Genomic DNA, 26,760 nt, shown 5'->3' on the forward strand with positions numbered 1-26,760 from the left:
GATATGAGCTTTTATAATCACACACATCTGTTATGCATTAACAGATTCCTGGCCATGGGAATACATTCCAGCACAAGAGAGAGAGAGAGAGAGAGAGTTGACGCTTGCTAACCTTTACCCACAGGAAGTCATTTTTTTCCCTAAGCAGTACTACATACGTCTCCTGCCTCCTGGTGAAAACAGTGCAACTTTCAGGCCACAGATACCTTGACTACAACTGACAAGGGACAACCTCCACAAGAACATCTGTGATCTGGCACAGTGTGCGCTTTAAGAACCAGCATATCACTTTACGATTTGACTAATTACGAACTAATTTAATTTTTTCTAAAATTGTTAGGAACATTTCTTGTTGTTAGGAATTGTTAATTGTTAGGAACAGACAGACAGAAAGCATGACAGTCAGAAAGACAGTGTGACAGACAAACAGACATTGTGACAGACAGATACACGGTGAGACAGACAGACAAAAAGACAGTGTGACAAACAGACAGCTTACCAGACACACAGAAAAACTGTGACAGACAAACAGCATGACAGACAGAGAGCGCGACAGAGAGAAATACAGCATGACAGACAGAAAGACAGACAGAGAGGAAGACAGAAAGCACAACAGACAGACAGCATGGCAGATACAAAGACTGTGACAGACAGGTAGACAGAAAGACAGTGTGACAGACAGACAGAAAGTCAGCATGACAGACAAACAAAGACATTGAGACAGACAGACAAACAGCGAGACAGACTGGAGGACAGCTTGACAGACATACAGATAGTCAGTATGACAGGGCTTGACAGACAGGAAGACAGTGTGACAGAAAAAGGCCAGGTGACAGACTGACAGAGAGTGTGTCAGACAGACAGAAAGACAGCGAGACAGACGGGTAGCTTGACAGACAGACACAAAGACAACATGACAGATGGACCACTTGACAGACAGACAGCTTGACAGACAGTCAGAATGACAGGCAGACAGAGAGCGTAACCAGCAGACAGGCAGAAAGACCGACCAACAGAATCAATTACAATATCCCCCCCATTTTGTTTTTCAAGTGGAGGATTAACAACTCACATGAAATCTCACACAACAAAACGAGTCACACACTGAGCAACGAATATGAAACTTGAACTGCATGTTTTATTGTTTTAATGAAAGATGATCTTTGCAACGTCATCGAGTAAAAACAAAGCAAGAAAACAATACTTTCCGATTTGAAAAACTCACATAAAGAGAGCACACGAAATATAGAGGAAACATTCCACAGCTCCAAACATTTCATTATTCCACCAGCTCGCTTTTGTAACCATGGCCGATCCAAGCAGAAGGACAAATGACATTTACAGTTACGCCTCCCACATTACATTCAAGGTGAACTGGCTGGGGTTGGAAAATGTTCATCAGCACAAAAGTAGAGCAACACATCCGTCATCCTTTCAGGTAATCTTCATTCGCTCTTGCCAAACAGGTAGTTGTACAAACGGCTGGAGTACGGAACCCAGTCCTTGGGTTTTTTAGTTTCGACCTTCATTTGAATCGTGTTGCCGTACACATACGTCCTGCGCTCAAACTTGTCATCTCTCTGATCTGTACAAAAGAGGGTACGAAATGAATGTATGTTTCAGTGGAAGCCAAGGCACTGATAGTTCAAAATCACCCCATGAATTCCCAACAAATCTGTTGTTGCTTTAAAAAATGATTATAGGTAAAACACTCAAAGCAATATGTGACTTTCTAAATGACAAAATTTGCCCCAAAATGCTCGGTGCACATGCACAGAGACCCCAAGATACTGGGGTCATCAAGGCAGCCAAACGTATATCATGTGTGCGAGATTAGGATTGTAACATTAAATGGCTCACAGCGCTTCTAAAATAAGCCAAAGATACTTGGAAAAGTACCCGAGAGAAAGGGCTGTGCCTCCGCACAAAGAAAGAGTTGGAGAACTTTCTCAGCTCTCAGCGGTAGTACAAACTCCCGACCATGAGGGCCCGAGTGGACGGGTGTGTGCTGCACAAACCCCTCACTGATCGCTACCAGTGAAAGGACTTTGTATCTGGATTAGGTGCTTCTTCACACCTAGGAAGGACATCTATGGGGCTTGTGAATGTACAGGGTAAGTTTAAATGGTATTTCCTATTAATCATGTTGGAAGAAAGGAGAGCTACAGGAGCTGTGAGGGCTGTTATAAATACATTGTTTAGTTTCAGGGTCACAAGATATATTAACTACATTTTTGCATCTATTGGTAAAAGGAGAAGCATCCATCCATGTGTGTGTTAGTTATATCCATTGCTACCACTCTTGTATGAACAGGAAATGGTACGAACCCGACACCTCTCATCTGTGGATATTTCTCGTATTCCTATATTTCCGTGAATGCGATTTGCATTCAGGAACACAACAATTATGGTTAACGATCCCAAAATTGCCACTCTTTCCCTTGAATGATAAAAATTATTCTTAAAAGACCACTTGAATGCCAGATTTTGCGCTAGCAACGGCAGGTTAAAAGTGCCCGGCGAGTAGATCCGAGTCACTGAAAACGCACACAGCGCATGTGCGAAAAGCCGCGTCAGCATTCATACATCATTTAGAAAGTCGCGTATTCTCATGATAAAGACGTTCACAAAATGTTGCAAGAAAGACATCAAGCACTACAACGAGATGAGCATTTGCCTTCACTCAACATATTTCCTAATTCCCATATTAACAAATAAACCAGAAATATGTCGTGCATAGCACGATACTTGCGAAATCCCTAAAATAAGTTGTCGGCTTATGATGACCACAAAATAAATGGTGGTTGAATTCATTGACTTGGTATGCTAATCCTCTTAACATTTCAAGTCAATCAGATGAAAATTGAGGATTTTAGAAATTCGGCCGATGTTGACCTCAAAAATACTTGGTGGTTGAATTCAGTGACCAGATATGCAAATCCTCTTCAAATTTCAAGTCAATAGGATGAAAATTGAGGATCTTAGAAATTCGGCCTATGTTGACCTTTTGGCCTGTTGACCTCAAAAATACTTGTTGGTTGAATTCAGTAACCAGATATGCAAATCCTCTTCACATTTCAAGTCAATAGGATGAAAATTGAGGATCTTAGAAATTCGGCCTATGTTGACCTTTTGGCCTATGTTGACCTCAAAAATACTTGTTGGTTGAATTCAGTAATCAGATATGCAAATCCTCTTCACATTTCAAGTCAATAGGATGAAAATTGAGGATCTTAGAAATTCGGCCTATGTTGACCTTTTGGCCTATGTTGACCTCAAAAATACTTGTTGGTTGAATTCAGTAACCAGATGTGCAAATCCTCTTAAAATTTCACGTCAATCGGATGAAAATTGAGCATTATAGAATTTTGGCCTATGTTGACCTCAAAAATAATTGGTGTTTGAATTCAGTGACCAGATATGCAAATCCTCTTCACATTTCAAGTCAATAGGATGAAAATTGAGGATCTTAGAAATTCGGCCTATGTTGACCTTTTGGCCTATGTTGACCTCAAAAATACTTGTTGGTTGAATTCAGTAACCAGATGTGCAAAATCCTCTTAAAATTTCAAGTAAATCGGATGAAAATTGATCATTTTAGAAATCTGGCCTATGTTGACCTCAAAAATAATTGGTGTTTGAATTCAGTGACCAGATATGCAAATCCTCTTCAAATTTCAAGTCAATAGGATGAAAATTGAGGATCTTAGAAATTCGGCCTATGTTGACCTTTTGGCCTATGTTGACCTCAAAAATAATTGGTGTTTGAATTCAATGACCAGATATGCAAATCCTCTTCAAATTTCAAGTCAATCGGATGAAAATTGAGGATTTTAGAAATTTGACAAGTTTGGTGACCTTTGGCCTATGTTGACCTATTGACCTTTTGATCCCCAAAACAATAGGCTTTCTTGCTTAGACTCTACCATTTGGTGAAATTTCGTGAAAATCGGTGGAAAATTGTGACCTGCGACTGACATTGTGACACATGTGAAAATTGTGACTGACATACAGACAGGCAAACAGACAGACAGACAAACAGACAGACAGACAAACAGACAAACAGACAGAATAGCGCAACGGCCAACTAATATACTTGAAAAATGTACGATTTTTATACAGGACGTCATCTGACAAACGAAAAGCGATTTGGAAAAAAAATAAAAACAAATGAGATCAATTGTCTAATCTTTACTGGTCTGAGCCAACATTTTACCTCCTGGCGAAAGGAATTTGCAGGAAATATTGTTATTACCACGTTGCAATTTCTTCAAAGCACATAATATATTATAGGTGAGCAACTTGCCTTGGAAAACTCATGTTTGTACACGCAATTGGAAGCACGTTCCAGGAATCATCCGTAAAAGCTTTAAAGTTAAACTCATTTTACAAACATATGTTTTGTCATCGCAGCCATCACGATGATTTCAGACTTGCAATGAAACCTTCACCACTAAAAGAATGGCTTTCCCAAGAACACCGAAGAGATCGAAATAATTGGCTGCTCCTCGTGTGTGAAGGTCTTTGACGCGAAACGTGAAAACAACCTGGACGATTTGTTTCTAGTGCAGAAACTGTCGTACAGTCAGCAACCACACTCTCTAGTCTATACTCCATACGATAACAAGCTTGTATCCTGCGCTGGTGTTAAGGTGTGTCTAAAAATAGCCAACTTGCTACCTGGTAGGTGGTATTGCCACAATATTGGTTTTACCCAATCTCCTCACAAAGAAGCACGTCTCAATTATTGTCCCCCGTCGCACCGCGGAGCGAAAGGGGGACTATGGTTTTCCCTTACGTCCGTGTGTGCGTGCGTGCGTGCGTGCGTGCGTCCGTGCATCCGTGCGTAAGCGAAGGACCGAATTCTAATTTGGTGTGTGGGTGCAAACCACGTCAAAATCCAAGATGGTCGCCGCCATGTATGTCCGACGCCATGTATGTCTGAAACTTGTGAGCGGAATATCTTGAAAAATAAACGAACTACTAACTTCTAATCTGGTGTGTGGGTGTATCTACGCATAAGGGCGAACGCTATTAAAAATTGGGTCGCCACGTCAAAATCCAAGATGGCCGCCGCCTTGTATGTCTGAACCTTGTGAGCGGAATATCTTGAAAAATAAGCGAAGTACCAACTTCTAATCTGGCGTGTGGGTGTATCCAGGCATAAGGGAGAACGCTATTGAAAATTGGGTCGCCACGTCAAAATCCAAGATGGCTGCCTTGCGTCTTCCACTTTGTCACCTCACATCACTTCAACAACGGGGGACCTCGGCGTAACGCTTGTTTATACTCATATAATGGTTGTCTGGCCTTGGAGAAACGACCTCAGTTAGTGAACAGGACATCTAAACAAGACATCATCTGAACAGAACATCATCTGATTTTCCTCTGATCAGGACATCTGAACAGGACATCATCTGAACAGGACATCATCTGAACAGGACATCATCTGATTTTCCTGTGATCAGGACATCTGAACAGGACATCATCTGAACAGGACATCATCTGAACAGGACATCATCTGATTTTCCTCTGATCAGGACATCTGAACAGGACATCATCTGAACAGGACATCTGAACAGGACATCTGAACAGGACATCATCTCAACAGGAAATCATCTGATTTTCCTCTGATCAGGACATCTGAACAGGACATCATCTGAACAGGACATCATCTGAACAGGACATCATCTGAACAGGACATCATCTCAACAGGAAATCATCTGATTTTCCTGTGAACAGGACATCATCTGAACAGGGCATCATCTGATTTTCCTGTGATAAGGACATCTGAACAGGACATCATCTGAACAGGACATCATCCGAACAGGACATTATCAGAACAGGACATCATTTGAACAGGACATCATCTCAACAGGACATCATCTGAACAGGACATCATTTGAACAGGACATCTGAACAGGACATCATCTGAACAGGACATCATCTGAACAGGACATCATCTGAACAGGACATCATCTGAACAGGACATCATCTGAACAGGACATCATCTGATTTTCCTGTGATCAGGACATCTGAACAGGACATCATCTGATTTTCCTGTGATCAGGACATCTGAACAGGACATCATCTGAACAGGACATCATCTGAACAGGACATCATCTGATTTTCCTGTGAACAGGACATCATGTGAACAGGACATCATCTGAACAGGACATCATCTGATTTTCCTCTGATCAGGACATCTGAACAGGACATCATCTGAACAGGACATCATCTGAACAGGACATCATTTGAACAGGACATCTGAACAGGACATCATCTGAACAGAACATCATCTGATTTTCCTGTGATCAGGACATCTGAACAGGACATCATCTGAACAGGACATCATCTGAACAGGAAATCATCTGAACAGGACATCATCTGAACAGGACATCATCTGAACAGGACATCATCTGAACAGGACATCATTTGAACAGAATATCTGAACAGGACATCATCTGAACAGGACATCATCTGGTTTTCCTGTGATCAGGACATCTGAACAGGACATCATCTGAACAGGACATCATTTGAACAGAAAATTATCTGATTTTCCTGTGAACAGGACATCTCAAAAAGCTGTGGACGGATTCGGATGGAATTTGGTGGAGAGTTTGAGTATGTGACAAGGACGAAACGATTATATTTTGGTGAAGATCCAGATCTGGACCTGAGAATTTTAAAAGTGATTCTTCACCATTGAGAGATATGACAGAAACGATATCTCAAAAAGATGTGCATGGATTTGGAGGAAACTTCATGGACACATTGGGTGTGTCGCAAGGAAGAATTGTTTCAATTTTGGGGAAGACCCGAATCCCGATCTGGATTTTTAAGTCATTCTTCACCATTGAGAGATCGGGCAAAAAGTGATACGTAACACAATATTTCAAAAAGTTGTGGATGACTTAAAACAGAAAGAACTTGGTGGATGAGTTGGGTAGGTGACAAGAACAACCCGATTAGATTTTCATTCAGGTCTGAATCCAGATCCGACCTGTTAGTGGATATAAAATGCAAAATGTTCAGCCTGGCGGAGGTATGTGCTCTACATCGTGCCGTTCTAGTTGTAAATATTGTTACGGATCTCGGGCCCGTCCACGTACAGAGGGGGGTTAACCCCTTTTCCCCCTCGGGCCTTCGAGTCCACGAGGCCAAGCCGCCACCCCCGTAGCGAGTGTGCGGAAGGGTATCCGGTCGAATCCCCAAGTACCTTCTAAACACACGCCGCCACGAGAATGGGGACTGGACGTCGCACGGGTCACGCAAGTCTGATACGCCCGAGCGGTTTGCGTGTCACGTGACTCGTGCCGTTAATTCTTATTGAACCCGATTGAGCGGTTTTATTCGTACAGTGCGAAGCCAATGGTGGGAAATGACATAAAGGCCAAATGGATGCGAAAGAACACAGGTTTATTATACAATTTATACAAATGATCAGGGCAAAGAGACACAGAGCAGAAGCTTATCGTCCTTACTTAATCCCCAGACAAGGGCCCACTCACACATGCGGGGAAAAGGAAGGAAGAGAAGAGAACGCGCTCAAAGTGCGGTCGTTGGCGCAGTTCGCCCTGGTCAGCTCATTCGGCGTGTCCCTGGGATGTTCGCGGCACGTGCAGGGAGCTCAGGCAAGGAGATCGTTGGCGTCTGTGGCCCCGGGAGAGACCGTCCTCGCAAGCGCTATTAACAGGCAGCAGAGCGCAGGGCAGGGAGAGTTCGTGCACAGAGAGCCTCGATCACAGAGAGAACTACCCACAGACTGCTTCTCCTCTCTTCTCCCCTGTTCGGGGGGCCCGGGGCAGGGTTTTATAGCCTCTCCCCAGAGTCTTACCCAAATGTTCCAAGCCCCTCCTCTGGCTGCTGTTGTTAGCCACTCCCCTTGAGCTTCCATTGGCTGCTTGCCGCTTACCGGCCACTCCCCTGTAGCTCCTCCCTCGGGCCTTCCAGACTTGTTCCAGGCCCTAGCACATGGTATTCCAGCCCAATCAGCACTGAAGCCTACACTTACTGGCCTGCTCCAACGCATTCCTACACAGAAAAGGAGACTATGCTTACATTTAATAGGAAATAACTGAACTAAAGCGAGGCTACATGTTGTGGTGCAACTAACTAAGAGGGGGGGTTATCTTTATTCTCACAACCGCAACAATATATTTAAAATATTGATGAGAAAAGTGGAAGATGTTGACTGAAAGAACATGTGTTGTTGAAACTTTTATTGGAAATCTGAGGTCTGCTCGAGGATTACGATCAAATGGTAAAGAAACGAAATATATAAAACTACAGTGTGGTCTTGTCGTTTCGTTCCTTAATTCGTTTCCTTTTTCCCTTTTTTCCAGATTCAGTGAACGTAGCCATGGGTGATACAAGTAACTACATCATTGAACAATGGATTGTTGTCAGTGTCCAACGCCAAACATACGCTCAAGTTATTCGACGATGATTTAAACCACAGACGGGACTGCATGTGCAAGGATGCTTTGGGCATTTGATACAATCACAAAACACGGAAAGGTGATCTTCAGTGATGTCGTGATAATACCCAATGTCGTCATAAACAATTGATCAGTTTGAATAAAGGTTGTTTGGCCTGGGAGAAATCGACCTCAGATAGCTCTAAAGCACGGAATATTGTGTTCTTGTCCAGGAGGACCCACTTTGCGGCTGAGCTGTTGTTGCTCCTAGACCTTTCCACTTCACAATAACAGCACTTACAGTTGACCCGGGCAGCTCTAGCAGGGCAGAAATTTGACGAAATGACTTGTTGGAAAGGTGGCATCCTATGTCGGCACCACGTTGAAAGTCACTGAGCTCTTCAGTACGGCCCATTCTACTGCCAAAGTTTGTCGACAGCAATTGCATGGGTGTGTGCTTGATTTATATATACCTGTCAGCAATGGATGTGGCTGAAACAGCCTAATCCACTAATTAGGAGTGTCCGCATACTTTTGGCCATGTAGTGTATTAATATATGATTTTATGTGCTTCTTCTACGTCCGTCACATTTTATTGCAAAATATTTAAATGGTTCCTGCTGCTGTCATAGAATTATATAAATGGTATTGATGGAATCGCTACATTAAGCTCCACGTCCTGCTAAAAGGCAATGTTTGTGATTGAACTAACATGACAGGATACAGGGAGGGAATTCCAGAGTTTGGCAGTGCGAGGGAAAAAAACTGGAGGAATATCGTACTTTGTGGACCTTAGGTACACAGGGTGTCCGTTTAATCATGTGGGTGTCCATGTGTCCGTGTGCAGTGGCTGCCAAGCATGTAGAGAACTTGAGAGTATGTATGTAAAGGTGGGACAAGCAATGAAAGACCCTTAGAGCATCTTCCATTGTTGTACATGTAGAAGAGACACAGAAAGGCCACAGAGCATCAAACCGAGAGAAGTTCCAGAGATGATGCCAGATCATGGCCTACCAGGTTAACAACTCGTCATGGAATTCTGTCAAAAAGGGACAGAAGATGGTTCCGAGCACCCGCCGAGATGTCACTATACAGTATTTAATGACTGAACGTATGGTGGTCTTGTACAGGTGGAGTGAGGCCTCGGGAGGGAAGTATTGGCAAGCGCGATACAAGCAGCGAAGTTGCTGGGAGGCTCTTGTCTTATGGCAATGCCAGAAATGTACCTATCCCAACCAAGGTCATACGTGACATCCGGTCGAAGAAGACAGATACCATCGTATTCTTGTAATGGTGTTTGGTCCATAACCAGCTTATGAAAAGAAGGGAATCTTGACCTGGGTACGGATAACAGTAGGTCATCTTTTGATTGATGCTGATGAACCAGTCTTTTCCTCACTTACTGGCATTCACAAGGTCCTGATTTAGATCGACGCTGGCTTGAAGGCGGAGTGATACAGGCAGGGAGCCAGGATAAGTAGTGTTTCAGGTTGAGTCATCAGAATAAATAGCTATCCAAGATGCAGTGTTGCCGGACATCCAAGATGCAATCCGGAAGCCTCTCCTCAGTGAAAGACACATGAAAGCCCGCTTGGAGTTTGCAAAAAAGCACCTAAAGGACTCTCAGACTGTGAGAAACAAGATTCTGTGGTCTGATGAAACCAAGATTGAACTCTTTGGCTTCTGTCTGGCCACTCTGCCATAAATCCCAGATCGGTGGAGTGTTGCAGTGATGGTTGTCCTTCTGGAAGTTTCTCCCATCTCCACACAGGATCTCTGGAGCTCAGCTAGAGTGACCATCAGGTTCTTGGTCACCTCTTACCAAGGCCCTTCTCCCCCGATTGCTCAGTTTGGCCGGGCGGCCAGCTCTAGGAAGAGTCCTGGTTGTTCCAAACTTCTTCCATTTAAGAATTATGGAGGCCACTGTGCTCTTGGGAACCTTCAATGCAGCAGAGATTTTTTTGTAGGCTTCCCCAGATCTGTGCCTTGACACAATCCTGTCTCTGAGCTCTGCAGGCAGTTCCTTCGACCTCATGGCTTGGTTTTTGCTCTGATATGCATTGTCAGCTGTGCGACCTTATATAGACAGGTGTGTGCCTTTCCAAATCATGTCCAATCAATTGAATTTACCACGGGTGGACTCCAATCAAGGTGTAGAAACATCTCAAAGATGATCAAGAGAAATGGGAGGCACCTGAGCTAAATTTCAAGTGTCATAGCAAAGGGTCTGAATACTTATGTAAATGTGATATTTCAGTTTTTTCTTTTTAATAAATTTGCAAAACTTTCTAAAATCCTGTTTTCTCTTTGTCAATATGGGGTATTGAGTGTAGATTGATGAGGGAAAAAATGAATTTAAACGATTTCAGCAAAAGGCTGCAACATAACAAAATGTGAAAAAAGTGAAGGGGTCTGAATACTTTCTGAATGCACTGTACAAGAGCAGCTGTAATTAATCCGGATGAAGTATTGGATAATATTGTTGAAGATCATCATTGCGGTGCGAGTCCGATGACGTCACCATGTGTGTACTGTTCTGCGAAACATTTCACTAATGAATGAACTGGACAAGGGGGAGATTTTCACTGTGTTGCTCCAAGAGAAAAGTTCAATTACCTCTAATATTTGCCGTACCTGCTCAATAAGAACAACTGCCGGAGTGAGAGGGGAGAGGAGACTGAGGGAGGGGGAGAGGAGACTGTGGGAGGGGCAGAGGAGACTGGGGGAGGAGGAGAGGAGACTGGGGGAGGGTGAGAGGAGACTGGGGGAGGGTGAGAGGAGACTGAGGGAGGGGGAGAGGAGACTGGGGGAGGGGGAGAGGAAACTGGGGGAGGAGGCGAAGAGACTAGGGGAGGAGGAGAAGAGACTGGGGGAGGAGGAGTGGAGATTGGGGGAGGGCGAGAGGAGACTGGGGGAGGGCGAGAGGAGACTGGGGGAGGGCGAGAGGCGACTGAGGGAGGGGGAGAGGAGACTGGGGGAGGGGGAGAGGAGACTGAAAGAGGGGAAGAGGAGACTGGGTGAGGGAGAGAGGAGACTGGGGGAGGGGGAGAGGAGTGAGGAGAAGTTGGAAAGGAATGAGGGGGGAGGAGTAAAGCGACCCGCACTCTCCCCTGTGTGTGACCCACTCCCCCCGTGTGTGTGCGACCCACTCCCCCCGTGTGTGTGCGACCCACTACCCCCGTGTGTGTGTGGCCCACTCCCCCCGTGTGTGTGCGACCCACTCCCCCGTGTGTGTGCGACCCACTCCCCCGTGTGTGTGCGGCACCCCCCCCTGTGTGTGGCCTACCCCCCCCCCCCGTGTGTGTGACCCACCCCCCGTGTGTGACCCACCCCCACATGTGTGACCCACCCTCCCATGTGTGTGATCCACTCCCCTGTGTGTGTGTGTGTGTGACCCACTCCTCCTTGTGTCTGTGACCCACTCCTCCTTGTGTCTTTGCCCCACTCCCCCGTGTGTGTGCGTCCCACTCCCCGTGTGTGTGCGCCCCACTCCCCCGTGTGTGTGCGACCCACTCCCCGTGTGTGTGCGACCCACTCCCCCGTGTGTGTGCGACCCACTCCCCCATGTGTGCGACCCACTCCCCCGTGTGTGCGACCCAATCCCCCGTGTGTGCGACCCACTCCCCCGTGTGTGTGCGACCCACTCTCCCGTGTGTGTGCGACCCACTCCCCCGTGTGTGTGCGACCCACTCCCCCGTGTGTGTGTGACCCACTCCCCCGTGTGTGTGCGACCCACTCCCCCGTGTGTGTGCGACCCACTCCCCCGTGTGTGTGCGACCCACTCCACCGTGTGTGTGCGACCAACTCCCCCGTGTGTGTGCGACCCACTTCTCCGTGTGTGTGCGACCCACTCCCCTGTGTGTGTGCGACCCACTCCCCCGTGTGTGTGCGGAACCCCCCCCCTGTGTGTGGCCTACCCCCTCCCCCCCTGTGTATGTGACCTCCCCCCCCTCCCCCCGTGTGTGACCCCGTGCCTGTGTGCGACACCCCCCTCCCTTGTGTGACCCACCCCCCGTCCCTCCCTCCCACCCCCCGTGTGTGAGCCCGCCCCCCCCCCCCCACCCGCCCATGTGTGACCCATCCCCACGTGTGTGACCCACCCTCCCGTGTGAGACCTGCGATCTATATTAAAAATTCCTCAGGCCTGGGAAGTTTGGGTGTGTTATTACATCCTTTTTGAATATGATTGAACGCCACTGATCTCTATACTAACTGGATAGGAAGGGAAGCTCATTTTTTGAAGCCATTTGTCCGCCATCTTTGCTCCCCCACGATTCCCCAAAACGAATGTCATTTACCGATGTAATGTGATTCCTCTTCTTTATTCAATTCGACCGCTGCGGTTTTTATAACCGTAAGCAGCGTATGATGGCATTTCATCAATCCTGTAACAATGCTTTTTCAACCCTGGAACGGATTAAAATCAATTCGGAATGGAATAAAATAAAGTGGGACGGTGGAATTTTCGTAGGAAATATGCTGATAATTAAATATTAAACTCTTTAAATTCCCTCTAATTAAATATTAAATATTAAATAAATTAAATATTCCAATAATAAATAATAATATTAAATAATAAATAATTAAATATAATTAAATTAATGAAATGAAATATTAAATAATATTAATATTAATATTAAATATTAATAGTAATTAAATATTCTTTAAAATTTTAAAGAATAGGAAAATAGGACTGCGTTTACTTTTTCATGGCTGATAAAAATATAACATGGATGAATGAATGAATGAATGAATGATCGTTTTAAGGCCATTTTTCCCCGCTAGAGCGGGGGTTAGGCTTGCGGGCCCCATGACAATCATGGTTCCCTGTTTGAGGCAATGTTTTTTTTATGGCCGGATGCCCTTCCTGACGCCAAATATCCAAATATAACATGGATCTGCAAAATAAATTGGTATGTGAATACTTGTATACCATATTTGTGGTCAAGTGTTGGTTTTGTTTTGTTTTGTTTTTTTCATTCCACATGGCACAATATTCTTACTGAAGTGAGTACCATTGAAAATAAATTGCATCCATTTATCAAAGAATCAATCGGGACGAGATTATGGGAGCGAGACATGGGTAATGAACGTAGAGCAGCAACGAAGGCTGGAAAGGGTGGAAATGCGAATGGTTCGGTGGATGTGCGGAGTATCGCTGAGAGAGAGGAAGACAAATGATGAATTGCGAAAGATGATGGGAATAGAGCCTGTGATTGATGCTGTGAAGAGGAACAGGTTGAGATGGTTTGGTTATGTGTTGAGGAAGGATGAAAGCGACTGGTTGAGAAGAGTGATGGAAATGAATGTAGAAGGAAGTAGAGGACGGGGAAGACCGAGAAAGACTTGGCTAAAGATGGTGGAAGAAGAAATGCGGGCAAGGGGGTGAACAAGGAGAGATGCAGAAAATAGGGCAAAATGGAGAAGATTGTCATGGGGACCGCAAGGCTAACCCCTGCTCCAGCAGGGAAAATGGCCTTAAAATGCATGTTGTTGTATCAAAGAATCAGAATCAGAAGAGTATAGTGAAAACAAACTTCTGAGTTATACTTCTGGGCAGAGAAACATGATGGTCATAGTAAATATTTTTGTTATTCTCCTCCAAGACATGTCAGGATATTGCCAAATTATGATAAATTATAATTACAGAATATCAAATAGCAACATGTGTACACTGCATCATGTGTGTCCTATAATCTCACTGGTGCTTGCACAAAATCAGTTTGGACATCTGCTTCCTGACTTTCTCTCCGGTGATGGCTTCCGTCTCCTTTTCCCCAAGATGAAAGTTTGATTCGACAATAACAAGAAGCTGCTATCTTCACGAGGTTGTGAATATGATTATCTTCCACTGCAGTTTCAAACTGGTGTGAGTGCAGTTCAGGAAATAAGTCCATATGAACATTATTGCTCATAACAGCCATGGATACTGCAGCTGAAATTCCGGATCCTTGAGGAAGATTCCCATTTGTCGTCTTCAGTAGTCATTGAAAACATTTCTCTGTTTCCAAGCATGTGGCAATGACGCTTGATGATGCTTTCTGGAGGCCCCCGTGGTCTTTCATCCTCAATAAATTATGGCAACTACCATCTGAAGTCGTAAGTGCTATCGCACAAGACATGCAGTCGATTCTCTTCTTCATCATGCGAACTACATAGCCAGTGATGTAGCTAACAGCCGCCTCTTTGTATTGTGAAACTGTTTCGAAGTTTGGCGTGTCAGCGTAGTCATGGTCATCTTGTGATGGTTGTCTGTCGATGATGTCATATTTGCGTGCAATGTTGATTGTCGATTGTGTAATGTTCTGAACTGAAAGAATGTCAGTGTGATGATCTAAGAGGGAACAGTTTCCAGTACCATTTTTTACATGACGTCGCATTAGGAGGCGCTTGTAGGTCGACTGAAATTGATGAGCCGTAGGATTGTTGTTAAATCCTCCACATGAACGTACCGCTGCGAAGAAAAGTTCCAGATGGTCTTGACTGAATTTGTACATCAGTAGATACTTCATGGGGGCATCCGCACTGTCTACAAGTTTTGAAAACAATTTTCTCATGCTTTCCATACTCGCCAAAAAGCCGATGAAGGCAGCCGCAGATTTTCTGGGGGAACCAATATGGCGACGAATCTACTTCCGGTGACTTCACAGTGAATGGACTGATTAGCGTTGATTTGGCGTCGAGCCTCCAATCCAGTTAGTATAGAGATCAGTGGTGAACGCTATACAGGCTGCTTTTTCAAGCCATGGTGTTACAGTAGACAGAGCTCCAGCAAATTGACTGCACATGTAATCGAGCCAAATAATGATAGAGTAAAAGCTGCAAACACTTGCCCAATGTGGCAAATTTAACATTCATTCAGCACTTTCAAAATAAAATTGCCTTAATCACATGACCATCTGCTTAATGCTCTGAGCAGTCATTAATAGCAAGCAGGCTACATCCACGGATTAGAGGTCGAGCACTGCCAACTGTCCCCATATCTGGAAAAACCTAGTAAGCGCTCACCACTGGAATTTGAGATATTCAGAAAAAAACAATGGACTTTTGGGATTAGAGCACTGGGAACAAGATAATTAGCTTTGGCATGTTAGCTGAACATGTGGGACAATGTTTCCAGTGCACATATCTTTTATATTTTCCTGTTTATATGGTTAGATAACGACTTACTAGGTTTTTCCAGATTAGGGAAGAACTGTCCAAAGGTAGTAAACTTGCCTCGTCTCATGAGAGGGGTCAGACATCCAGGAATTGTTACGCTAGCACCCGCACTTTCGCCAAGCACTCAATGCGAAGGGGAAAACAAAGGGGAACAACACGTAATATGTGGATGTAATGCACATGCGATTTGCACTACTTAGCTGTTATTATTTTCTTCTTTCAATATTTCCGTAATTGTAGCCATAGTCAAAAGTTGTTGTATCTTCAATTGCACTGACAACAATGCAAAAAGTCAGAATTTTCGTTTTATTTGACGCCAAGTCAAGCTACTGAGCCAGAGAGAAGAATTATTTGGCTAAAAGTAAAAGTTGTCAATCGTGCCACGCAAGATGGCACAGGGAGATGTGGGAGCGCAAGTCGGATTACACCTCCGTTTGTTCAGCACATTTCATATTGGGTTAGTGCTGTCATCGTTTATTTTAGTTAGTCATGTAAAACAGAAGCGAAAGAAAATCTACCAAGTTAAACTGTGAATGGGTCCACCAATTTAAAAATTAGGATTTGTAATGTTGTGATTGTTCCACCAATATGACTAAACTATGTGTTCTATGTGTCAGCTCTTATACGAGCCTCGTCTAAGTATACAAAAAACAAGACCAAAAGTCTAACAGCGGCGTAGACGGGCTTGTAAATTATTATAAAACCACAAACACACATGATTAGCTTTTTAAACAGTTACTAATGCTGTTTATTAAAAAAAAAAAAAAAAACCACCTTTAGAGGCCATTTTTCCCCGCAAGCGGGGGTTGGCCTTTTTCGGGAACTGTGGTTGTTGTTGTTTTTCGGTCCCCTTTTTGAAGCAATGTTTTACGGCCGGATGCCCTTCCTGACGCCAACCCTTTTTGCCGCCTTTAACGACAAGCAGGGAATTACCAGTGAACTGGTACTCAAACTGGCTGTTTATAACATTACACAAATACATTTGGAGGAATCCTGACATCGGTGACGTAGGTTTTACTTACAGAACTGAGGGAAGATCTACTGCAATCTATATACCCCACAAGTTTTGGGTTAATAATGCTATTAAAAAACCGAGGCGAATTCCTTACTTCCGTGTTTGTTAGTACCGTAGACCGCTTATTATCATTGATTCATGAACCATACACCGCTTCATTCCATTAACTTTGTATTCACGACATTTGGATTAAAGTGTTATGGTCATATTTACTATATTATTATTATTATTATTATTATTATTACTATTACGAAAACGATACTACTGAAACGATACACTACTGTATCAAGAAACCTGGGCTTAATTTGTCTGAAATGGCCGGAAGGTGAGGCATGAAGCCTAAGGCCTATACATACCATTTTGATGGAAGAGCCGTAACATCTATGCTTTCAATATTTGATGGTCATTTTAACAATATATTTGTTTGTGTTTCACACTGAATGAAAAACGTAAAGGTTCCGCATGGCGATTGTGATATACGGCAGGTTCGACGATATTGTCGCGTAACCGTGATTAACACCACAGTTACGGATGACCGATTTGCGAGACTTTAACTCCCGAGGCGAACACTCAATGGCGGACTCAAGTTCAACACCAACGCGCGGAATGGCGGGCCGCAGCGAAGGCTCCGCAACCTTATCTATTAAAATCAAACACCCAGGAAAACTGCGTTCAGATATTATGTACAAAAAGTAATATAAGGGTTTATTAGGAAAAGTAAAGCCAGTGAAAAAGCCCGCCGGTAAATCTAATAACTCTAATAAACCTAAATCGGGACGTCCCCACACGACTGACAGCAAACACAAACGAGGGAGATTAATCACGAAAATAACACGTCCCGTCGTTCAAAATATACGCGGAGATCGGGCTTATCTGTCTTTGTCGTCTTGTATTGTTGGTGTCCAGCACCGCTCCTTCCGGCCCGATCGCACACCACGAGGCCCCTCGCTCCAAGCACCACGCGTCCGACGCAGGCCAGCGGCTCCACTTGACCAGGGACAGGAAGGACTCCTTTCAACTCCACTCGACTCGACGACGCGGCTCTGCTGGCAGCCAAGTGCCAACGAACTGCTCAGTGCCAACTGGGTGTGCTCTCGTGTGTCTCCTGCGACTCCCCACAACCCGAACTGCACTCGAACTGCGACTGGAATGGCGTGTCCTCTCCAACTCTCCACCACCGCCCAACCCCCCGGCGCCTGCCCGCGTCCGCAGTGCCCGCCACGAACTCAACCCAACTCTTACTGGCGAACTAGCTCCGTGTGACTTGGGACTCAACTCTTGAAATGGCGTCCGACCGTCGCCTATATTGGTGGCCGATGACGTCACATTGCGCACTCCTCAGCCAATCAAAGCCTCCCGCGACTCCTGACATCTCCCCCGTTACGCGACCCTGCGGTCCTGGCATAACACGTGCCGGCCAGGTTTGTAGGCCTTTGGAGGTGTACACGGTGGCGGCCAATCGTGGCGGTGTTTTTGACCTGGTTTCCTGTCAATTTAATACGAAGTCCTTGTCAGGGAAAGGGGATTATTTAATGTTGCGCTAAGGACCTAACTAATGTTTATGTGGTTTGCAGTGCCATAATGGACAAAGGTTTGACTACCAGGTGAGACTCACAGGGGCGTTACCTTTAATCCCTCACTATTTAACACTCGAATCTCCAGGTAGATCCACACTCATACATCTTACCCCGACAACCGCCTGAACATCAATAACTTATTACATGTAGAGTCCCTGTCACGACAGCCGAATACCTACCTATTCAGATCTACCTAGCTCTAGATGTTGCATTACCAAATTCATAACACAGCCCCCCCCCTGGAACCGTAGCTCCTGCAAGGTTCACCGCAGGGCTACCATTCCAGCCTTAACACTTACTGTCACACACTTAATTAACCTACGAAATAAATCAGGAAGGGCTGTGGGAAGTGAGTCGGACTACCTACCTACACTTCCTTAACATGCTGAACCCCTTAACCATCATGCAAGTATGTACATCTTCTTCGTTGTTCCTGTGGAGGGAGGAAACAACAACACACAACACTAACTTAACCACAAAACTTAACCATCTTTCCAAAACTCAAAACTCTAACCTTTGTACATACCCCGGTCTACAGACCGCGTCCCCCGGTGGATGCCACAAGACACAACCTTACCTGCGGGGCCATCCCCAATGCATCCCCCTAAATTTCCTCGGGCCCTGTCCAGATGTTACAGGTGAGTGACACGGCTCGGTGGATTTCGCCCACATTCATGCTACACAGACCCCTTAACCACTCATTCTCATTCCATAGGTCATCAAGGCATTTCAAAAATCAATAAGGTTCTTCTTCAATACACCCCCCTGCAGGACCATGGCATTGATGTCATTCACGTGTGTGTGCATTCCTCAACTAGGCAGCGGGGAGGTACCGCACAAAAAGATGGTGGGGGCGCATCAGGCTGTGGTGCCCGCAGTCCCAAAAACAAGTCAACCGACTTACAAATTCATTGCCCCCCCCCCCCCTTTACCTCTTGGCCCCGTGACAGCCCAACAGCCCCTTTCCGCCGTTACCTCGCCGGTGAGGGTCTCCACACACACCAGGCTCCTTTGCCTCCTGCTTTCACGCAGCAACACGGGTCACCGGGGGACTTCCTCACCCCGCGGCGCCCAACCAGACCCTCCACCGACGAGCTCCAATTTCCAGTTACCACCGGCTGCCAGGGGTAATTGCCGCAGAGGGGGGCCCGCAGGCATCGCTCCTCAGAGCTTGCTCTGTACCTGCGGACACACACACCTTCCCCACCCACAAGACCCCAAAACACACTTCCTCCCCCGCTGCCATTCAATTCTCCACACAACTCAGCACAATTCAGTACAATTCATAGATGGTGTAAAAGGTGTTACAAGGCTTGCCATGGCCTGCTACATGTGAAATCCCCCCAGTTCACATTTAAACCATCACATCTTCCCAAAAGTACATTTCCAAAAGCACAATTATCACCCCTCATTATCTCCAATAATCATCACTCACTCTCCAGGTTCCACTCTCACGACCACATCAAAACACCTAACCACAACACAAAAACATACGCCACCCACAAGACACTGTGGCTCCCATTCCATCCCCTCACCGGCCATGTCATCACTCTCACCCGCCTCCCAACTCCAAATTACATGTCCCCAATTTCCCAAAGCAAATCCTGAAGCCTGGGACAGTACTCCTCAAAACACTCACCTCAAGTGCAGGTAGTTGCAGGTTGGTCAGGTCCAAGAGCGTCATCCACCCTTCACAATCCCAAAATTTCACATTGGGCCTACCAAATACTTCCAAATTTCTCTTTTGTCCCCACTACACTGGCAGGTATGTGGATCCGCATCCAACGGTGATCATCACTACACAACTACCTGTGGCCACGACAGCTCTGCACCTCTACCGTGCAAGGGTCACCGGGACAAGGTGAGCAGTCAAAACGCCAACATGGCCCATGAGTGTCCATAAGGGTGCGACCCACCATCCATCCTTCGGCCCCCCTGCGAGGAACACAGCTGCAGCAGCCCCAGCTGGCCAATGTGGTGAGCACTTGCTGCCACAACACACACTACCGCACACACAACCTCGGCCCTGGGGGGCACGGTCGCAGTGCGTGGCATCCCTACAGCCACGTCCCCTGCACCTCCCCATCATCCCCCAGTCCGACTACAGAACTGCAGCCCCCCCAGTGCTCACCCACACTTGACCACACCAAGGTCCAGTCAACAGCCATGCTCCACCAGGAGACTCACCCAGAAGACATGGTCCACACACCTCGGACACGCACAGCACCACGTTGACCCTCAGGCTACACAACTACATCCCCATCATCCCGCGTCCCAAATATCAGCACAGTTGCCCCCGCAACCAGTTGAAAGCTGTCTTGCTACCCTATTAATTTAATCACAGCCTCCAACACTTTGGTCTACACACCTGGATCAATAATGGCGTCACTATACAGTGTCCACCATGGCATTTCACAATCCACCCTTAAATTTGCATCTAACCCACAGATTACCCATGCCAACCATTTGTCACATTTCACTCACCTCACCAAAGAAGGATGCTTTGCCATACACATGCCAGCCGAGCATGGCCCATATGCTCGGCTCGTCGTTACACATCTCCCGATTCACATCCCCATGGCTCTCTTCCCAACCCGAGAGTCCATAAATCACAACGGAGCATCTGTGGAAGGTCGCTCACACCATCACGTTCCACCGATGCCCCAATGGTTGTCCGGCAGGCTATCTCCATCCCTGTCCATTCGGTTTGACCCGCGTCCATAGACCAACCACCATGCCAGGTCACCACATGCTGGTTGTCCCAGAGTCCCTGGAGGAGAGTGCCAGGCCGCATGCCCGGGTGGTCACCACATCAGTCCCAAGCTGGCCATCTGCGGTGCCACCACCAAAGCGCGACCCACAACACCTCCCCCCAGTGGTCCTCAATATTTGCCATCCCAGGCTTGAGAAACCACCTCGGACCTCCCTGGAGGTCTTAACCCCCACCAGGGTCCGGTGACCCTGCCGGCCCGAGCCACCAGCTCGGACGGCGCCCCGACGGACAAGGGACGCCACACTCCACCAGACCCCCCGTGGGACCCAGGTCGTACCTCGACACCCAAGGCTGGACCCCACGTCCAAATCTCGCCATCACAGCCCCCCAGCTGGCTGGCATACCCAAATTTTGAAAGGGGCAACTTTTGCCCGAGGCCATCACCCATGACCTCTCCATATCCAGATCCCGCAGCCCGGGGACCAATCCCAACCATGGCTGCTCCAAATCAATTTCCCATTGTAATTTTATTTTACAAATTTTCATTCCCACTGCCAAACCGCAGCTGCAGGGAACAACCTCTACCACCGGTTGTTCTGCCCCTCCCTGCAGTTGATCCAAATTCCCTACAGGGACCAAATCTCCAGAAGCTCTATCTCCCGATCCTCCAAGATCCAAATCCAGCCCGGAGCCAACACACTCCCCCAACTGGTTGTCCAATTTTGGAGCCTCTGTTTCCAAATAGCAGTGTACAGTGAGCGTCCCCTCGGTCATTCCAACCACCTCCTCGGACCAACTCACCTCTTCACCCAGGCTCCTTTGGGCCTGAACAAGCTCTACCTCCATGGGACTGTCACAGGTCTCCAGCCGCTGGATCAAATCATCCTCATCATTACAAATCATTCCTGGCCCCGCCAGGCTTTGATCAATATCCCCAATAAATACCTGGTCCGGCTCCATTGCATGGACCCCCAAAAACTCTACCCCCTCTTGCTCCGCACCACCGCCCTGGTGCTGCACAATTCCAAATTCATCCCCTGGTTGGGGTGTTGTGACATCCACACGGTCCCGATAAACAACCAGGCCAGAATGTGGGAAACATTCCCCATTACAACTCTCACATTCCAAATTTCCTTCCCCGCTCACCTGTGGACACTCCACGTTTACCTGCAGGCATTCCACGTTTACCTGCGGGCATTCCCCATCTACCTGTACACATTCCCCATCGAACTGTGGACATTCTCCGCTCACCTGTACACTTACGGTCTCCCCATCATCCCCCATTTTATTTGCCAGCCCATTAATTTTAATACTCAATCGATCACTCATTTCCTTTATTCCTTCCCTCCATGCCTTACTCATTTTATTTTCCAGCCCGTCAATTTTTCGAAGCAATTGACCCAACATCTGGTCGGTTGTCGGGGCCGTTCCTACTGCTCCCGACTCCCCGGTGGGGGAGGGGGATAAGTTGGTGCTCGGGACGAGGGAGGTTCCAAGGCTCACCTCTGCATCAAACTCCCCTATTTCCGGCTCACTCCCAACGCTGACGGAGGCCTCGCTGCGTACTTCCATCTCGTCGACCTCCGACATCCGCTTTTCGGAAGGTCGTTCCCCGCGCGCGTATTTATTTTAATAATTCCTGAAACACAATTTAAATTTGACGAAGACGCGATATCGCGCTCCGTTTGCCCAATTGATTATTAAATTTCTCCGCCTCGACTATAAAAATTTTGCGTTCGAACGTCGGGCGCAATGTACGCCCGACCGTGTCGATGTCTCCCCGCGGACAAAAAAATTTGTCCGACCGTGTCGATGTCTCGCCGCGGACAAAAAATTTGTCCGACGGGTTCAAATCCTACACTCCTGACACCACTTGTCGCGTAACCGTGATTAACACCACAGTTACGGATGACCGATTTGCGAGACTTTAACTCCCGAGGCGAACACTCAATGGCGGACTCAAGTTCAACACCAACGCGCGGAATGGCGGGCCGCAGCGAAGGCTCCGCAACCTTATCTATTAAAATCAAACACCCAGGAAAACTGCGTTCAGATATTATGTACAAAAAGTAATATAAGGGTTTATTAGGAAAAGTAAAGCCAGTGAAAAAGCCCGCCGGTAAATCTAATAACTCTAATAAACCTAAATCGGGACGTCCCCACACGACTGACAGCAAACACAAACGAGGGAGATTAATCACGAAAATAACACGTCCCGTCGTTCAAAATATACGCGGAGATCGGGCTTATCTGTCTTTGTCGTCTTGTATTGTTGGTGTCCAGCACCGCTCCTTCCGGCCCGATCGCACACCACGAGGCCCCTCGCTCCAAGCACCACGCGTCCGACGCAGGCCAGCGGCTCCACTTGACCAGGGACAGGAAGGACTCCTTTCAACTCCACTCGACTCGACGACGCGGGAGTGCTGGCAGCCAAGTGCCAACGAACTGCTCAGTGCCAACTGGGTGTGCTCTCGTGTGTCTCCTGCGACTCCCCACAACCCGAACTGCACTCGAACTGCGACTGGAATGGCGTGTCCTCTCCAACTCTCCACCACCGCCCAACCCCCCGGCGCCTGCCCGCGTCCGCAGTGCCCGCCACGAACTCAACCCAACTCTTACTGGCGAACTAGCTCCGTGTGACTTGGGACTCAACTCTTGAAATGGCGTCCGACCGTCGCCTATATTGGTGGCCGATGACGTCACATTGCGCACTCCTCAGCCAATCAAAGCCTCCCGCGACTCCTGACATCTCCCCCGTTACGCGACCCTGCGGTCCTGGCATAACACGTGCCGGCCAGGTTTGTAGGCCTTTGGAGGTGTACACGGTGGCGGCCAATCGTGGCGGTGTTTTTGACCTGGTTTCCTGTCAATTTAATACGAAGTCCTTGTCAGGGAAAGGGGATTATTTAATGTTGCGCTAAGGACCTAACTAATGTTTATGTGGTTTGCAGTGCCATAATGGACAAAGGTTTGACTACCAGGTGAGACTCACAGGGGCGTTACCTTTAATCCCTCACTATTTAACACTCGAATCTCCAGGTAGATCCACACTCATACATCTTACCCCGACAACCGCCTGAACATCAATAACTTATTACATGTAGAGTCCCTGTCACGACAGCCGAATACCTACCTATTCAGATCTACCTAGCTCTAGATGTTGCATTACCAAATTCATAACAATATGTTCGGCCTGAATGAAATTGGAATCAAAATAGCCGAGTGTGGAGAGTCAGCCGCTCTATGCCGTAATGACGTCAGACGTAATCACATCACCCAGTCATGTGACCAGATCCTCAGCTTTGATTGGTATACGTTTGAGGGGACATACATACATACATACGGACAAACACTGTTCTCGACGGCTTTACCCTATGGGCTACGCCGTAAAAATACTTGTGATCGAGCGTGCAACGGCTTTTGTTTTCCCCTTTGCCAACATGGCGGTCACGTATCCAAGCAAAAGCACGTGACTGTGACGTCACGCCAACCCCCTCCCCCTTCCCTCCCCCCCTCCCCCCTTCCCTCCCCCCCCCTCCCCCCTCCCCTCCCCCCCCTCCCCCCTCCCCTCATGTGGTTTCAATTTCCGGTCTGAGTGCAACATATCACTATCAGTCTGGTGTTTCGCACACTGACACAGGAATGCTAAGCCGGCTATCCCTTATACGAACATTGTCATGACCGTTGTACATCGCATTCCATCTTTGAAAGGGATTTGGCCAAAGTGGGCCGGTACATGTCTGTGTAAACAATGGCAGCGCATGTTCATACCGATTGAGTCGGGCTGGATCAGCTCATCCTGGGTATCGTTGTCCTTAAAACGGGAGAAATAATTGTACGCCACATACCCCAGCAAAGACCAAATTCCAAACGCGTACGAAAATGCAATACCCTTCTTGGCTCGCAAAGCTTTCTGAGGAGTCAATGTCATATCGACTTCAAATCGCGAACGTTCCTTTACTATCTTGGTTTGTTTAAACTTGGCCCAAATCAAACGCAAGTACCCACGTCTGAACGCAGTTCTCACGTGCAAGGTCAAACGTCAATCGTCATACAGGCGATAGTTAGTGAGCTGGTTCGTATTGTTGTTGTTGTTTAAAGACAAAAGTTTTAGATCCTCTCTGTGTTTTATATGTTTACTATCATAAATTGCTACGTAAAACGGTACTTATATCTTACTAAATAATTCATTAACATTAAAATTGCGAAAAACATCTTAAACAGTCAAAATTGGGTCGTGTTGTTTATACACCGCTTAAAACGCTGCCTTCAAACGAACCAGTAAATCATCCAACTGAATAAAAATGAATGTCATTTTCTACTTAGAAAAATACACATGAGCGTAATATTTATAAAAATACTAGTCGAATATGTAGAAAATGTGTAAAAATGGATTCCGCTTTGAATGGAATGAATAACAACAACGAAGGAACAGCGAGATAATGAAGCACCGAAGGAAGCGGTCAAGCCCGCAAAATGTTTCGTAATTTCAATCTCTGATTTTTTTTCGTTTTTGTTTCGTTTTTTTTTTTTTTGCGTCTCTTTGTATTAAAATGTCTGGTAATGCGTTTTTCAACTGAATAAATTGAAATGTTTTCGGTAATAATAATAACAATTTAATTCCCTTTGGTGTTCCTCATCGGCTTCTTTTCAGTGAGTTGAGATTCGGACTTCGGTACGTTTTATTCTTTGCGGTTTGTTTGGTTTTAAAAATCCTCCCCTCCTTTACACTGGGGAGGGAGTGTTGCCGGCCAGTGGACGGCTCGGACTGTGACTGAACGGTAACCAACAGTCTCCGCGACAAACCACGTGGAGCAGGGTCTCGTATCCCGAGATAGTCTTAAAGATGGAGGTCGATGTGAGAGGAGAGTGTGGAGTAAAGGAGGGAAGTTTGGGAGAAGATGGCAGTAACTGAAAGAAGGGAATGGGGTATGCCAGTATGTGTGGATCATGCTAGGTCGGGGTGGCTCAAATTCCGTTACATTTGCGTACGTAATATGAAACACCTGAGCCTTCAGACAGACATTGTGGTTCTGCACATCGTGGACATTCTATAGTATAAAGTAAACACGTTATATTGCCTTTCCGACCAACTTGCTGCTGATTCCCTCCTCAAGTTCCAGATAACTGGTCACGTGACTTCAACGGCACATCCCACTGATCCAACGAGAACGGCACTCAGGAGAGAGCAGACATACCTCCACCTGGTTGGCCATACCACTCAATGGTGAAGAATCACTTAAAAAATTCTACTAGCTGGATCTGGATCCGTATATTCACCAAAATTGAATCGATTCTTCCTCGTCACACACGCAACCTGTCCAAAAAGTTTCGTCCAAATCCATCCATAACTTTTTGAGATATCCCGCTTTGTATCGTTTTGGCCCCATCTCCCAATGGTGAAGAATCACTTTTAAAATTCTAGTAGCCGGATCCGAATCCGGATGTTCACCAAAATCGAATCATTTCGTCCTCATGGAATATGCTACATCTCTGCCAAATTTCGTCCAATTCCGTCCACAACCTTTCGAGATATTTTGTTCATAAACAAACAGACAAACGGACAGACAGGGGTGAAAACATAACCTCCATCCACCTTTGGTGGCGGAGGTAAATATAACTGGATGACTGGATTGCTGGAAAAACTGGTCACCGGCCGCCATCTTGGTACTCCCACAACATGAAAAAGTCCTATTTTTAAAAAAGTTTATTTAAAAACTTGCTAATCTGTAATTTCATTTCCAAGTTGTTACCTCCGCCACCAAAGGTGATGTTTTCACCCCTGTCTGTCTTTCACCCCTGTTTGTTTTCACCAAAGTTATGGATTTTTGGTGTATGTTTGTGAAAAACAATCTGAAAAAGTTGTGGACGGAT

At 46.4% G+C, this 26,760-nt stretch overlaps 1 long non-coding RNA gene across 1 annotated transcript; it reads right to left on the minus strand.

Annotated features, from left to right (window-relative positions):
• Window positions 1-1,118: 1,118 nt before the first annotated feature.
• Window positions 1,119-24,969, minus strand: LOC137438115 (uncharacterized). The gene is made up of 2 exons (XR_010986651.2): window positions 24,658-24,969; window positions 1,119-1,585 (listed from the first exon to the last, which is right to left on the minus strand). It is a non-coding gene; the product is annotated as an uncharacterized LOC137438115 (long non-coding RNA).
• Between the last annotated feature and the right edge of the window lie 1,791 nt (window positions 24,970-26,760).

Source organism: Myxine glutinosa, chromosome 12 (assembly GCF_964187855.1).
Source record: "Myxine glutinosa chromosome 12, kmMyxGlut1.1, whole genome shotgun sequence".
Lineage (NCBI taxonomy): Eukaryota > Metazoa > Chordata > Myxini > Myxiniformes > Myxinidae > Myxine > Myxine glutinosa.